We start from the raw sequence: 11,356 nt of genomic DNA, 5'->3' as shown, positions 1-11,356 counted from the left end.
GGGGGCTGCTCCCTGTGACAGCCTTGGACTTTGAATTCAGCGCCAGACAGGCTCATGCATCAATCCCTCAACTTACAAAGACAAGCCACTAACCTTGACGAGGCCAGGGACTCTTCAGGAATGAGTGGCATTTTCACTTAGCCCCAGCTTCTCCCCTGCACTCCTGCCACATAACCTGGTTAAAATAAGACACAGTTGAATAACAGCTGACCTCAGTCTCTGGACTTTGTGACCCATTGTTCTAGCCCTCAACCCTTAGGCTTCTTAGAACACGCCAGGGACATATGCAATAATACATTTGGCGGCAACACAAATAGCATTTAATGTGCTACGTGCAGTAACCTCGTCTGATGCATGTCAGGGGCCGGTTCATCTGAAGCCAGTTCATGTGGATCCATGCTTGCTATGATCCCTGGGATCAACAACTGTATTACCACAGACTCTTACAAATTTGCTCTGACTGTTGCAGCTAGACAATTACAACAAAAGCAGCCAACATACAGAGAAGTGTCTGCCGTCTTTATCCTATGTATTCCTCTGTAAGAAAACAAGGCAGATGCTCTCTATCACGCAGGTTGCGTATGCCTCCTATCTATGAGCGTCTGTCCTTTCATTCCCCTTGCAGCCTCCCCACTCTGTCACGCATGTGACATTGGCCTGCTTGTGGCAAAGCAAAGACCTTCCCCTCGTCTGACTGCAGCATCCTGGCAGCACGCTCACCACAATGGGTAGAGAAACCTTCCTACTGCACCTCTACAGCCCGGGGCAGCAGCTCTGCTACAGGAGCAAAAGAGAGGGAGAGAGGGAGGGAGGGATGGAGGGAGGGAAGGAGCGAGGGAGGGAAGGAGCGAGGGAGGGAGTCAGTTCCACTCCGCTCCTCTGCTGTGACCACACCAGCCTGGCCAGGAAAAGAGTCAGCTCCTCTCACATCACCCAGGAGGTCTGCTGCTCCACGCTACATCTCCTCATCCTTTCCTTAACGTACCAGGGGAGAGGGACAATGGAGATGCAGTGTGAAGCCGGCGGCCCTGTTACCACAGTACAAGGTAGCTTGATGCCGTTACCCTGCACTGCTCATTGATCGTCACAGTGAGGCTCCCACAGCTGTTGTTTTTGAAACAAGCCGCTGCTTCACGTGGGTAACATGTAATTTATTTGACCTGCAACATCTTTCTCTTTCAGGCTCTTTCCCATTCTGTGAGCGGTTCTCAGCAAAGTCTAAATAATTCACAGCAATTGCAATCAGCAGCGATCAATCGGGGGTGATAATTGAGGGGCCTGTCATTGCGCCAAGGCCAAGGTGAAGCGTGAAGGCAGAGGGGTGGAGAGTTGGAGGTGAGGGTGAAGGGGGGGGGGGGGGGGGGGAGGAGGAGTAGGAGTAGGGAGGGAGGGGAGTCATTCAACAGATGAGCTCTGGCTAGTATAGCTCTCAGGGGTTGCAGCGGAGGCATCCATCTTTCTTCCTCACATTTCGTCATTCCAGCCCGCATCCAGGAGCGATGGCTGTAAAGACGCATTTAGCAGTTCCTGCCTTGTCATCAAAATGAGTCCCATTGACTTTGGTTGCCTTCTGTTCATGACAGAAGCACCAACAGGAGCCGGAGTGATTGCCTCTGAGTGAGATAGTGCCGCTATAACGGAGAGGCCTCACTAAAACCCTATCTCCTCAGCAGCACACAGTGGGAATAATCTTCAACTGTCCACACAATGATCTTATTCGAGAAAGCAAAAATTAACCTCAGTGGTTTTGTGCTTTGTTTTCTGATGTGGTCTCATTCAGCGGTTATTCTAGTGGCAGGCTCTTCTGAGAAAATACACTAATAATTCATTCTGATCGGTAAATAGTTCACGTCTCCACATGCCTCTTTATGTATTTGCCTGACTAATTTATGATCTGCTTGGAACAGTGGAGCTCCAGTGTTGATTTTAAAGTCTGTATTGCATACTTTGTTTGCTTCAGTGGTCATCAGCTTCTACATCAATCTGAGTATGTTTACACTGAAATCAGTCAAGCCTTGACATTTTAGCTTTGTCTTTGTCATATCAAGGCAACCATTTCTCTATTCCAACTTTATGTAATCTGGCCCTGTTGCAGTATCAAGAGGTGATACTGTGCTCTGTGTGATACGCGTGTGTGTGTACATGAAATCATTGAAAGATTAGAGGTGTGGAGAAGGAGGCACAGAGTCAAGATACTAATGAGTGCTAATATCCTCTTAAAAGGTCCCATATTTTACACTTTTGTGCGGCTTTTTCATTTGTGGTATTGATTCATACGAAGATATATTTGTTGGTTTTTAGCACCAAAAACCATCTAAATGTAGTTTTACATCTCATCTTCCGGGCTTCTCTCCGGAGCTCTAGTAACAACAGGTTAGTGAGCCAATCGGGAGAGAGGCTCAGAGACTCTCTCCCGAATGGCTTTTCCGAGCGATCAAATAAAAGTATAGTAGATATCAGGTAAAGAAAAGAAACCGAATCCTGCAAGGTTGGATGGTGGGTCCAGGTGGGCGGGGCTCGGGCATGGCCGAGAGCAGTGACTGCTTCGTTGTGACATCCAAAAGTTACAGAAGTCCTGACAGTTTGTTTTAAGGCTCAGTTTCTGAATACAGGCCGTGTGTATTGCTCTGTGGACTGAGCGCTTTGATACTTTCACAGTATGAATATAGAACCTAGACCTGCTTTATAATCAGAAAATACATGGACATCGATCATTCAATAGAAAGATAGAAAGATTATTTCAAACACTTAAATCAAGCACAGCATTGACTTGTGTTGTGTTTTTTGTCTTGTCAGTTTGTGATAAACATCGCATTCAGATTCAGATTCAGACATTTTATTATCCCAAGTGACAAGCATTTGTTGTGGTGTAAATCTCAGCAGTATTGTATTCAGTATTGTTATTAGCACAAAGTGTCAACTGAATAAACAAACAATAAAGTGAACAATAAAATGATTTGGCTTAATGCATGCTCCGCACAGATATTACAGAGCCCGGACAATTAGAGAAATGAGCTCGTGGCCTGCAGGTCTCTGGTTTGATTCCTCAGTGGGCTGACACAGTCCAGGCCTGTAAGTGGATGAGAAATGCACTCTTCCTCAACATCTACTGTCAAAGTGCCCTTGAACAATGTTCAGTGGCCAACAACACAGGAGCTGGGCAGCTCCCAGGTCTATTATAAATCAAAAACTCTGCAGTAAATGCATGACACTTGTTCATGTAGATTGCACATTAGTTTGTTTATTCGCAGAGTATCTCACTAATCAAAAAGCAGGATGCCACCCTCAATTTTGTCTGTCCTGTGTCTCTTACTGCTGTGACTGACAGATTTACTAACAGTGGGCTTTGAGCTGGCACAGTGGTAGTAGTTAGAGAGGCTGTTAGTGGAGATAAGTGCCTGGGCATGTACTCCTGTATCTGTGGCATCATCCTGTACATAAATATAGTATTACATCAAACGATTTAAAAGGAGAAAGGAAAGTCACTCACACTCACATGCAACAAGCTGTGTGATTCTGAAATTACTTAATGTAAATGTAAACTTCACCTATAAATACACACTGGGAAAAAAAGACAAGCAGGGCACAAGAGCACACCTGCATGAACCACACACACACACACACACACACACACACACACACACACACACACACACACACACACACACACACACATACACGCGCGCGCGTCAAAACATGCCACTTTCATATAGCAGCAGTCGTGTTTTGATGACAGATAAGATTTGGTGTTATGAAAGGCAGCCAGTGGATAAGAGCAAGGAGTGCAGAGTCCAGTCTTGCGACTGTTCATCAGCAGCCTCAACATAATTTGCATTTGGCCATTTGAATGTCCTCTGGTCCTGTTGCAGACTCCTGCACATCACTCAACAGCAGCTCCCTGGACAATAGCATATGGCTCAGTCAAATCGAGCTGCATCCAATACAGAGAATTCTTAGAGGTATGGCGCGTCTGGTCAGACCACGCAAACAAAAAGTACTTTTTAAGTGTAACTTAAACGTCGGGCTATGAATGTGGAGGTTTTAGTTATCTATGGCAACAGAGGACAAGCTGAACTACCCTGAACATCTTGTCTAAGTTCAGGTCAAATAATTAAGCAGCTTAAATGCCCAACAAAAGAAAGGCTAAAAGGCAGACCCCCAGACACAGACAGTATTTAGAAGGCTTTAACAAAGTTTAACTTTTCTCCACCTTACTTTTTTTTTGTTAGTCTAAGCTACAGAGGTTCTCTGCAAGGTAGCACATTTAACTGAGCAAACCTTTTTGTTTATCTTCATATCGCGACACCCAAACAAGCTGCAGCTGGGAAGCTTTGTAAACTGCCCTTTTAGAACCTGAACTGAAGAAGTACTCTGCCCTCTTTCCCGTAACTTGCAGCAAACTTCGGCCCCTGACCTTTTGCCTCCACACTGATCCAAAGTCCAGTGAAGCAACAGGACATTTCAGGAAACAGAGCACCTACGCAAAGGCCATTCAGAAAGCTTCCCTGGCAGTGACTTAACAACATCTCTGAGTCTTTGAACTCTATCAAAACATATCTGACATGATGACACAGTGATGTGACAGGCTGCAACTGACCAACTTCAACCGGCTGCATTTTAGTCTGCACACTGATCCAACATCCTTCCACAAACTTGAAGGGACCAGCCAGTGCTTCCAGACAAGTCCATTTTTTTAAAAATGTGGTGCAGGCAAAACAAAATGACCATTAGTGGGGATCATTAACTAAGCCATGAATCCAGACCGTGGCAGTAAAAGGTTAGATCTTGCCCTGATACTTATAATGTTATAGACTTCTAGTAGTAACAATGCCATGTAACATTTCTAACTATCTCAGCCCACACTGTATTAACTGTACTTGCCCCCCCTTAGTGGTTATGCAATGTAAAATACAGAAATTGACATTACAGGGAATACACCAGTATATGCAAGGCAGATTTAAGACTCTTTCAGACATTAATCCAATTTAAAATCAATTTCAACCTAAAACTAGAATTACCGTGTCGCGGCTGTTTGCCTCCGCCAACCGCCAACTAGTCAAGTTGCAGTTTACAATTAGCGTATGAATTCCTGAGTGTGAGCTCACAGTCACCTTGACCTCTGACCGCCAAATTCTAATCAGTTCATCCTTGAGTCCAAGTGAACATTTGTGCCAGATGTAGGCCTGATGAAATTCCCTCCAGGCGCTCCTGATATATCCTGTTCACAAGAATGAGATGCACATGAGGTCATAGTGACCTACACCTTTGACCGTTGCCCCTCAAAATCTAATCAGTTCATCCTGGAGTCCAAGTGAATGTTTGTGCCAAATCTGAAAAAAATCCCCTCCAGGCCTTTCCAAGATATTGCATTCATGAGAACGAGACAGGCGTGAGGTCACAGTGACCTAGACCTTTAACCTTTGACCACTAATATCGAATTATTTCATATCTGAGTCTGAGCAAACGTTTGTGCCAAATTTGAAGAATCCCCCTTAAGGCCTTCCTGAGATATTGGGACAGACGGACGGACACCCATGAAAACCTCACAGTGAAGTATGTGTCTGGGCAGCCATGGAGATTTTCTCATGAAGTGGCCTGATGCATCCAGAACACCTCTGACACCCTATTTATGACTCATGTTCAACACACACCTAACTTGCACTCAGGTCCTTCTCAAGGCCTTGAGGTTCACTTTACAAGCCTTCCAGGTCTTTTAAAAGGAGCACGACTTGCCAATAGTCATTTACAGAATAGTGCAACTGTGAAGTGTTTCCCATTGGTGGTGCTAACACCACCTCAGAATAGGACGCTGCTACTGTTATGACTCAATGTGATGAAGTACATTAACTGTACTAACGTTACATTACAACTCCTATGACTTGAACAGCCCTATAGTGTGTATTGCTATCAGATTAGAATATGCGGTGTCAATACCCAGTCAGTGTTCATATGCTCAGTAGTGGGCTGAAGAAGCATAAAATACACTTAGGACGGTTTCATTTGATTCAGCTGCGGTCGCTCCGTGAGGATAAATGAACATTGGCAAATTAGCCACATTTACACAGAGAAATGCCTCTATTCCAGGCCAAATGTGCTGGTCTGAAGGCAGCCAGGGGACACAGACAGAGGCTGTTATTACTAAACGACTCTGTGGGCTAAATCAGAAGCCTACAAACCCCGCACGCACGCACACACACACACACACACACACACAGGTTTATTCCCCACTTCTTCTTTATGCAGCGTTTTCAGCGCTAAATCCATATGCGCCTCTGCTCGCCTTACGACACACAAACAGCTTTTTCCTCTCCTCGGAAAAAAAAACACACCATATCACCCAGCACAATCATCGACACCGCGTCCCGGATATAACACACACCGTGTATTTTTCAGCCCCCCCAGTAGTAATAACAATTGTCCACATATGACAGTGCGTTTATCTGTAGCACATAGATCCCCTACCTGCGTTGTCCACCCCACAGTCAGCCGGAGAGGCGCATCGTTATTATTCGACAGGAGGAGACAAATCCAATGAAAACGGTCGCATCTGTCTTGACACTCTGGGCAAGGAAAAAGAAAAAAAGGGGAGGCAGGCTTTAAAAATCAAAATGTTAGTCCAAAAAAATGCCTCGTATTTTTTTTTTTTTTTTTTTTGGTGCTACGACTGCGAGCGAGCTGAGGCGTGTAGCGTACAGTCTGTGTGAATTGTTTATTCTCGGAGTCTCCTCGCTGTGGAGAAGTGAGCGGAGACAGTCACACTCCTCCTCCTTTGCTGCCGCTGACACCACCCTTAAAGGAACAAGCCTCACTCTGCTGCTGCCCACACACTCCCACTGCTCCCAGTGCAAAACAAGGAAAATACATAGGCTGCGATGATAATAATAATAATAATAATAATAATAATAATAATAATGATGATAATAAATGCGTTTATGTATTTTTTTTTCTATCAGCAGGGACAGTCCTACATTTTTTTTTTTAGGATTCTGACTTCTAAAAAAACAATTTTTTCACATGTGGCCCTAATCCTCTTCTGTGTCAAGCAGCACTTGCCAGTAATGACAAAAGTGCCACTTACATATAAGCTTAAGTAACACAACATCCTCCAAAAAGGTGCTTTAGAGTGAATATCAGCTGATATTCTTGGATTTAACGACTTAAAGGGGCATGCCTCTGAATTTACACATACGGTTTAGTTTACTAGTTATAAGGGGGGTACCACTCAGCTTGTCAACAACAGTTTGATAATGTCTTATGTGGCTGTGGCTCATCTTTTTAAAGTCTGGAAAACCACCTCTGATGATCTCATCAGGGTTATCTCGGTCTGGGCTTTTTAACAGACAGCCTGGGGCGTGGAGTTCGAAAGACATGGGCATTCACCGGGTAGGCAAAGTCTAATGAAAATACTGTTAAGTTGCATTATGAGAAATGTAAGTCACAGTATTTTTGGACCTTCATCCTTAGTAATGAGAAAAAAAATCAGATCACCCTGGTCTCAGATACATTTATTTTGACCTAATGTGTGACTCTAACAAGTCTGTGGAAGTGCAGTTATAAATCCCTGGAGTGTCCCTTTAAGGCTGCACATGTTTAGGGTCTGCTCATATATAGATTCTACTGTAAGATGAATATCAATGTCATAAACATGAATGTAATGGAATAATATTTTAATATCTTTCCTGTTGTTTGACCAACATAGAACTCAAAACTGACAAATAGAAATTACATTGTTTATGATACAACAGTACATCACCTCCACATGTTGCGTTGCATTATGGGAAATGTAAGACCTAGTGTTTGAACAGTGAAATACCAATTAATGGGAGGACTGAATTCAAAAATCTAAATGGAAACTACATGATAATTCTTTAACCTACCTCCCTTATAACAAAGGCGGGTTAATAGAATGGCCTTTCAGTTAAATGCAGAATTAAGTAAGAAGTGCCCTGACCAACCTTTTAGTCAGCATCTCTAAACAAATCATTAGGCCTCTGCTTGGATGAGGTCCAAAATATGAGCGTTAAAAGAATATATCTGCCACAGTAGTGGAGATTTACTACCTGCCTCAGCACACGGAGACCAAGTGGAGAAAATTAACAACATAAATGCCATCGAGGTGTCCTTGAACGAGGCACCGAGGCAGCTCCCAGGTGTGAATGTGTGTCGCTAAAGTGTGAAGCAGGGTGTCATTCACAAATACGTACTCATGGAAACTTGAATGACTTCAAATATCGCCTCTTTTTTGAAAAAATAATTTTCAGTTGACCATTGAAGGTGTAACTCAGAACTCTGTAACACTTTTGATTGTGCTCCAAATGCTTTCAAATACTTTTTTTTCTTACCTTTTCTTTTCTTTTTTTTTCTTTTCTTTTCTGACATCTTGTGCTAATCTGTGCTATCAGGTCCACTGGCCTGCAGCCTGTCATCTCAACATGGCCTTGAACAAAATGTCTCTAAGGACCTGGGGAACATCAGTGTTCTCATGAATAAGAACACAACAACATAACCTACTTCTACCCATCCCTGTCTGTGTTTCCCTTTTCAAATGCAGAATGGGGCGTAGTGTGTATGTGGGTGTGAGTGTGTGTGTGTGTGTGTGTGTGTGTGTGTGCGCGTGTGTGCGTGTGTGTGTGTGTGTGTGTGTGTGGGGCTCTGCTACCACATCCCGCTGTGTTATTGGCCACTTGTATTCAGCCAGTTGGATACTGTGCCTCCTAACCTGCTGTAACCCCACTGTGGTGTTTAAACAGTGATTCAGTTCATTGCCAGTAGTATAAACAGAGGTGGCACTCAACATGTCATTCAGGTAAATTGGATAGTTTTCTTTTACAAGGCTGTTGTGCGCAGTAGGTGTTACCTGCAATTTGCATTTTGAGTACAACAGCAGTTAAAAGTCTGATCAAAGTCCTCGCCAAAGTGCTATTCATAAAAAGTTGATGTTGCTGCGTTTATTGTTGTTGTCTGATTGAACCACGAGTGCTGCTTTTTCCCCCTTAAGTCAGATGAGCTGACTGGCCTAGTAATTTGGATGGTATCTCACCTTGTAACCTTTGAACTGGAGTGACCTTTCATCTTTGAACTCTGACCTTGAGTGCCACATAAATGGAGATACAATATCCCTCCTTTCATTCCTCCCCCCAACCAGAACGTGTTGAACTTTGCCCTTGAAGCTTTTCACTGAAATGTGGTGCGGGAAACTCTGTCCTTTGACCTGAACCAACAGATTGTGGCTGACAAAAAAAAAAGAAAGTCTGAGGCCTTTTGGAAAACATTTTGTCATGATTTTATTTATGTAGGTGCTTAAACACATTCTGTTAGGGACAAAGGAAAAGAAGGTTGGATACAGATGTTAACGGGCTGGTTGATCCAGCTGTGGCCAGGGACAAAAGAAGTGAGGAAAATAGGAAAAGTGTGGCGGGTTATAAACGGGAAGGTTAACAAGCGTTAAAACATCATCAGTAAATGGACTTTGATGTTTTACAGGACTGACTTTTCACAATCCTGTTAACACAGTGTCGTATTAAGTGTGTAAAATATTGCCAGGATTTTAGCAAAATAATAATAAATCCAGTGAAAGTACAAGGGAAATGAGAATTTCAAATTTCAGAAGTTATCATTTAACAACGCACAAAGGGGGGCAAGTGAGAAGCATAATTCAAGAATTTCAAAAGTCATATCCTCATGTAGAATATTATTTGTCTGATTAAACAATTGCAGACCTCACAGTGTTTTGTGATTCCACATTGCAGGACTAAAAGCAGAAATACCTACAGCAGACACAACACAAAGAGATTTTCATCAGTGTAATACTGTAATATAGCCAGTTCATCTGCGATTCACCTTTTGCATCAGCGCGAGTTCACTTAGTGGTTACTGGGGCAGATAATCATTCAAATCTTTGGATGAGATATGCAGATTTGATTTGTTCCTCCATCCAGGAATAAAGTAATCTGACCCCCAACCCTCTTTAAATCAGTTCAGTACTGTACTCCACTCAGTATTTCAAGAAAAAAGAAAAAAAAAAATAGATGAAAAACATATGAATGCGTGGGCAAAGGTCAGCTCTGCAGCGGTGTTCTCTCGGCCCAGCAGCGCAAACAGAGGAGAGTTTAGATTCAGACGCCTGATTGTCTCAGAGGGAAGGAGCCGGAGTGTCAGGAGACATTAACCCCTTCACCTTTGACCCCCTGCTCCCCAGCGTCGGCCGCATTGTCACCCAAGGTTGGGAGTGAAGGAGGACCCTCTCGGGGAGGAGGCAGGTGCGAGCTGCAGTGGGAGGGCCCGCTGGAAGTCACACCATACTGTAACCTTTGAACTGGAATGAGTGTGGGGTGGTTGTGACATTCCCCACGTTTACAGCTGCAGGGAAGGTTCTACTGAAAACCATATGACACAGCAAAACCTTGCCCCACAGAGAGAGACTGATGAGGTGTGTTTGGATTCTTCCACTGTTTTGCTTGGATAAAACCCTGCAGAGGCCACATGTTTAATTCAAAAGCAAATAAATAAATAAGCAGGTAAATCTAGCGTAACACCTCATGATACAGTCTGCGATATACATTGTAATTTCATTGTATGAATCAGGTACTGGTAAAATACTGACCAGCTCCAGCTGATACTTAAATATCATGAGAGTTGTTGCCCTCTTGTTTCCCATAGTCACGTTTTCTGTCAACATTTAAGTAGCAATTGGAAGTGTTCAGTATTTTACCTGCTACACTGTAAATCACGGGCTGCATTATAAAGTGTTAAGAGATCTACATTTGCCTGTTAAAGTAATAGTCAGTGCACGAACTTGCTGAACATTGAACAGTGTCATGAAAGTGACATCCTCACTACAGCCTCAACGCCGGCCTTATGATGAACGGATCACTCATTAACCAGAGAAACTGTTTTTATTGGTGCAACAAACTACAGATGGAGAAGAAAATCAATGACCTCTGTTCAAAATAAACAGACAAGAGTGATTATGACTGGATTATGGCAGACATGCTAAACAGCCATCTCAGTCGTCTCAGTAAATATTCCACTTTTGTCCTTGAAGTGTGTCAGGGAAATGAAACTGTGTCTGATAGACAAGATAGATAGTTCCAGTACAAAGCTGCACTGCGCTACGAGAGGAGATACATGAAAGTCACAGCTGCCATTCAGGAAAAGTGTAGGCGCCAAAGTACTGAATACGATTGACCCCACCTCTCTCTTCTCACATTATTTTCTCATCAGACTCACAATAAATATATTCTGTGGGTTATTTAAATTTGCTCTGTAGGGGGAAAAAAAAACCCAGGTAAGCAACCTTATATCTGACTGAGGTCATCGTGGGACGTTGACAAATGTCTTCAGGGGCACTGACGCT

General features: G+C 43.4%; 1 protein-coding gene across 2 annotated transcripts in view; it reads right to left on the bottom strand.

The window, feature by feature from the left end:
- The window catches only part of nrip1b (nuclear receptor interacting protein 1b), a 36,401-nt gene extending 29,577 nt beyond the window's left edge, over nucleotides 1-6,824 (bottom strand). The window contains exon 1 of one of the 2 annotated variants that reach the window (XM_023417755.2): nucleotides 6,463-6,824. The gene's annotated coding sequence lies outside the window, so the exon portion shown is untranslated. Of the gene's footprint in view, nucleotides 1-93; nucleotides 176-6,462 lie in introns of those variants that run through there. The other variant, XM_023417756.2, reaches the window with a different exon arrangement.
- Between the last annotated feature and the right edge of the window lie 4,532 nt (nucleotides 6,825-11,356).

Source organism: Seriola lalandi, unplaced genomic scaffold (assembly GCF_002814215.2).
Source record: "Seriola lalandi dorsalis isolate HSWRI2012SDOR001 ecotype SW California unplaced genomic scaffold, Sedor1 jcf7180002054577, whole genome shotgun sequence".
Classification (NCBI taxonomy): Eukaryota; Metazoa; Chordata; class Actinopteri; order Carangiformes; family Carangidae; genus Seriola; species Seriola lalandi.
Note: the sequence above shows the minus strand (reverse complement) of the source record. Positions and strands in the feature narration are given on the sequence as shown.